Raw genomic sequence first — 6000 nt, 5'->3', positions numbered from 1 at the left:
GCCACAGTGTCTGATTGGTCTATTTCTCTTCCCGCTGGGAAATCGAAGACGAGGACGCCAAGATCGAGTGCCAGATCGCACTTCTTCGGTAGATAAGCCGGACGGAGGAGGAAATGTGCATTAGCCCCTCATCGTTTGATACTTATTCGGCCTAGACGGTGTCCTCCTTCTGCATTCCTGCTTGCAAACTAATGGACAGCCAACACGGCGACACCGTTTTACTAGTCATCGTCACGAGCCAAGCACTGGTTTGCTGTGGTACTTGGACGGGCCTGGGAGCGTGGGTCGGAGTTAGATCGTGAAAACGCATCATTGCACTACCTGCTAGCCGCTGCATCTGGCGCTGGGTGCTGACCATATCATTGTTTCCGCTCTAGACCTGAAAAAGTCCAACCAATCTTCATCTTCTCTCCCAGCATCACATCAGCTAATTTGCTATTTCATCTACATCTGCCCACTGCAATTCTTCTCCCATCCTTCATCCCAAGCTCCAGAAACCTCGACCAACCTACCCAGCTTGCCTGCCACCGCCATGCCTGACTGTCTTTTCTGCCGTCAGCCCCAGAGCGGACCTCCGGGAACAATCTTGACCAAAATGTGCTCAACCTGTAATGGTTCTCGGGTGAGTTTTTACTTTGTATTCTCCATTCATCCTTTTTCCACCCCTTTCCTGGAGGCCAGGGCAGTGTCGATGACAACTCCTACCATGCCACACCAAAATTTGTCAGGAAAAGCTGACCACAATCAACCAACATCTACCTTTTGCTTTTTCTCTCTCTTTCCTCATCCCCTGAGCTCTGCTAAATACTATATTAGTACCTTAAATGTACAAACTGCACCTTCAATCGCGCCAACCAGCTCACCCGCTGGTGCGGGCAGCAGGCGGACCTCAGTAATGGTAATATCCAGGTGTGCAATTCAGGCTGGAAGACCTGTCGGGGCTGCCTGGGACAAGGATACTTTTATGATCCTCAGCTCTGTACACAGCCACACAACCGGCGGTAAATCAGAAATCTAGGCTGCCCCTTCATAATCTAAAAGATCCTCACCTTCTCCTCATTTTCCTGTCTTTATATGTGGCTCTCCTCACTGTTTATATTTGATTGAGTTGTGAACACCGAAATTATTATTACTCTTATATATTAAGCAGATGTCATGTGGATGTATGGAGATATTTGATCCCAGCTTTATCAATTTATTTACTTCATATTTCCATTGTTTTGAGCCCTAATTTGGTGAGAAAAGCTGTAAAATTTAAAGGTAAACCCAGAGGCTGTAAGGGCAACCCTGGAGGCCTGAGATCAAGGTCTGAGCAGGGGAAGATCCAAAGAGAAGCAACTCTATGAGCCTGACTTGGGACCTTAAGGAGTTGCCAGGCCACTAGTGTGACAGGTTCCTCGGAGTTCAACTTCCTCCAGGTCAGGCTTACTGGGGTCCGGAAAGGGCGTCCCAGATGTCGCAAAGGAGTTTGGAATAGGGTGCAGGATTTAACTTTGGATTGAATCCCTGTTTCACAACAACTGTTACAAAACAGTGTTTTGAATTCTTCAGGCAAAAACACAGTTTCACAGTTTCCTCATTTCCGCTGTCACCCCAAAAAGGAAGACAATCGGCCGGTTGGCTTAGTCGTCAATGATTACATCGTATGACACACATTCTTTTTTTTTTGCAGGATGTTTGGAATAGTGTTGTGCAAGGATCCCTATCTGTTCTGCGTTTAGGGATGCCGCCCGGGCCCGTAGCGACGGCTTGACGGCACCCGTCGACGGGCACCCATTACCGTGCTGTTGGACACTTTGTTTGGCGTTCCAATGGGACGGTTACGGGTCGGGTCCGAGCCGTAACAACCGCCGGATTACGGCCGCGACGGCCGTCGTTATGGGTCAACGGGTTGCTGGGTGAATTACGATCAAATCACGCCGTTAGCCGCTGATCCACCACACAAACATCGGCCTGCCTTGCGCCGAAGCATTTCTGGGCGACCTGGGCATCAGCATTTAGCACTGTAGTCACCATCAGCCCGGTGCCGAAGCGATGACACACTGTAATTTTGTCAGGCTCCGTTAGGCTGGGCAGTTTTCGGGGCCATCAGGTTGCAGTTCCCGGTACGAGCGACAATTTTCCTGTTAATGAACCTCTTCTGATGTGAATCCCACCGAAAACACCAGTTGACTGCCGAAGTTTGGGCATATCAGTCTGACGGCCTTCCCGTAACCGTTACGGCCGTCCCGTTGACCGTCCCGTACCGTCGGGGGCCTGGGAAAGACCTTTGACGGCCGTAAAACAGACGGCCATCGCCGTAGGCCACCCGTTGAATCGACGGCCATTGCCGTAACGGCAACGGGTGGCATCCCTATCTGCGTTGTTGTGACCCTTAAGTCCAACTGCTTTTGCCAGCACCATACATCATTAGCTCTGGAGAGGTCGTAGACAGGGGGGCCTACAAGGCTTAATCACAAGGCTATCTATAGTAAGCTCACACAGTATCAATGAGCAGCAAATAATGAAAAAATGATTCATGGCAAACAATAGAGATACAGGCTGTACATATATGTAGTTGAACCTTGTGCTTTAGGGCTTGGTTTATAGGGATGTTTGTAAACTGGTTTATAAACACCCCTGTTTTATTTGTTTATAAACAGGCATTCTGGGAAGAGGGTGTTTGTAAACAATGTGACAGTAGTGTGACAGTCAGCCAAAGTGTGACATCTCTGCCATCAAAAGTATCCTACACTATCAAATTTAGCTGAGATAGTGGATATTGAAGGGAAACTTCTAAGCCTCACCTGGCACCACTATTAGTGGTATTTCACCTTGACAAACATATGAAAATGATATGGCGTAACACACAGTTGGGCTGCTTAGCCTGAAGTTTATTATAAAACCTAAAAACCGGTTTATAAACAGGGTTTTGGGGAGATTTTTTTACAAACCGTTTGTTAAGGCCAAAATCTTTATAAAATCAAGCCCTATTGTGCTTGTCATGAATGCATTGCGCGTCGCCCTTGGATTTCAACCAGTTAACACACTGCTGAACTGAGCTAAATCGGACAGCAGGTCGTCCACAACCACGGCAGCTGCCTCCTTGTGCAGCTCTGTTTAAAAAAAATACTTAGCTTCAGTGCTACACAAGTTCCCGGGTCGCATTCTTCTTTGTCGTGTGTTGTGAGGTGTTTGGGATGAGTACAAAGGTTGTGTAAAGAAAGGTCACACGCCATATGGGCTTTCCGCAACCTGTCGACTTCCCCGCCCACCCACAGCCAGTTTCACGCTAAACCACAGCATCGAGCGCAAACAATGTGTCGCTCCCCAACGGTGAAAGCTTCAGCCCGAATGGGTGAGCAGTTGTCTCCCACCGTCCACCCGCCAGCACCCACAGGCCTGATCTTGGCCAGACAAGGCCAGTCGTCACTTGTGGCCAATTCAACCCCAGATTGACCCACAGGGCCAGACGGACCTCCCCTCCCTATGGCCGAGCTGGTGGCGAGAGTGGCCATCGTCGATGTTTGGGAGAGACATGGAGACTCGGAGTCTTGACAAGGGTTACATCATTCGCCGGCGGCACTCCACTCAGCTTTACATTACGTTTTTTGGGTGACAGCGGAAATGAGGAAAGTCAAGACTGCAAAAACACCTGTTTTGAAACAGCAAGAGTATAGGAAAAGTCAGTGTGCAGACTTTCAAAAGGGGGAAAATATGTCATCCATGATAGGATAACATGAGTGAAAACTAACTAAACATGTAAATTTTACTAATGAGGGTTATACAATGTCACGGTTTGGGTCAGGTTGTTCGGGCCCGCATAAGCACACACGCCCGCATACTCCTCAATGCTTCCCATTCTTCTAACCCCTTCCCTTCACCCCTGCAGGCCCTACACAGCACCCATCCGATCCGCCCTGGGACCTAGAGCCCATCCAATCGATCCCTAATATCTCAGCATATAAAAACTGTACTTACAGGATGTAGTCGCTAGGCTAATATCATCTATTCTCCGGGCTAAAACCTCACCTTCGTGCTCCTCAGACCCACTCAAAGTCGGACCACCCGATGCCCTGATCCCGCCCAAGCCCGACACTGACATACAATATCAATAATTGGTGATATCAGAGACTTTGAGGCTAAAAACTAGTTTGAGAGCCTGAAATTGCCTGTTTAGGCAATTTAATACATCCCTGTTTTGAAACTGGTTTTTAAATATACCAGGTTTTAAAAACAGGATGTAAATGTCTAGGTATTTTAATCCTGCACCCTAGTTCAACTTCAGAACCAGGACTGGAAACGGGAGACTGAAGGTCTGTGAATACGATAAATGGTATATACTGTAATAATTTATTTAATTCAGTGTTGAAAAACTGTGTGACATCAGTGCCAGTGTCAGGGGAACCTCCCTTTCAGCCCCTGGAGACGATTCTGATTCTGGTCCGAGTCGTTTGACCCTGCTCAAGCCTGCACCATCACAGATCCGTCAACACTGGTACCCTCCTGATGGTCGCCCTAGGACCTGGCCTGTGATGCCATCTAGGCCTTCTGTGCCCAACCGCAGCAGCTATAGACAAGCAGTATATAGTCAGCTACCTAGCAGGCAGACCCTTAGAGTTTCTTCTCTTTGGATCCTCCCCTGCTAGGACCTCATGATCTCAGGCTTCCAGGGTTGCCCTTATAGCCAAAATTATGAGTACTCTGTGTGACTACTGAAAAAATTCAACACATCTAGCAGCATGCAGGGCCACTGGAAATTTTTGATGCCCTGATGGTGGTCTGACATTCAGCATTTGAATGATAAGTTATGACATGCCAAAATATCTTGGCGCTAGCGGTCTGGTGTGATGCCTGACCGCTGAATTGGATTCATTGATACAGTATGGGCACAATAATGATTGGTAATAAGGGAAATTATAAGCCAGGAAATTACTCAGAAGTTCACACAGCTCCATCTCCAACATAACTCTATTGTACAACAACTTATCTACTACTGTAGCATTTTAATCAATTTGGCACCCAAAATGGGTGTGACATCCGCACCGAAATGGAATTTTTGGCCTCCGAGGACTCTGCCGAAATTTTTCAGCATATTACAGTGTGGCCCGCAGGGCTGCGCTAGCTAGAAAAAATGGCAGATGTACTGGGTGAATTCAGCGTCTCGGCAGTTGGGTGTGACTGCTAAGAATTTTTGCCATTATAAGGGGGTGATGCGTGACTGCCAAATTGAGTAAAATGCTACAGTACATTCCACTCCATATTATAGGCTGCAACAGATTGAGAAACATTGAATATCACTGGCTCATACCACAGGTTTGACCCAACCTAATGATTCACTGTAAATGCCTAGCTGACCTAAGTTGGCAAATTAGGGCTTGGTTTATATAGGGGTGTTTGTAAACCGGTTTATAAACACCCCTGTTTTATATGTTTATAAACAGCCTGGTTGGAAACCCCCCTGTTTTATGGTTTTATATTAGTAAGCACCCAAAAAGGAAAGAAGCCAGCAAACCAGACTTACTTTACACCAATATTGCTTCTATATACTGCTAGTAGGTTTGATCATATCTTATAGGTCTATTATAATATATTATTTCTTATCAAATAGGATCTCAACCCACTTTCGGCTAATATTGCCATATTGATCATGATTAATCCTAGTAAGTATTGGGAGCTTGGCTGTGTAACTATACTATACTAACCATACAGATTAATTATTATCAAGGTTATCATGATTTTTAAGTGTTCTAAACGATTCATGACAGGGGATCTAAAATCTGCTGATAAGTAAATTGTACACGTTATATATAACTAATTCATGTTATGCAAATTTCCAAGTCATCGTTGATATAACCTTGCTGTTTCAACCCCTAATGTCTATGAATCTTAAAGTCATGAAGTTAAAACACCAAAAAAACTTCCTAAAAAGGCAATTTTGATCTCTCCGGTCATACCGGCTCAGTTGGTTTATAAAACCTAAAAACTGGTTTATAAACAGGGTTTCAGAGGCTATTTTTA

Source organism: Mycena indigotica (genome assembly GCF_014461135.1).
Source record: "Mycena indigotica strain 171206Taipei chromosome Unknown Mind.scaff0003, whole genome shotgun sequence".
NCBI lineage: Eukaryota > Fungi > Basidiomycota > Agaricomycetes > Agaricales > Mycenaceae > Mycena > Mycena indigotica.
The sequence above is the reverse complement of the archived record's forward strand: the minus strand, read 5'-3'. Positions refer to the sequence as shown.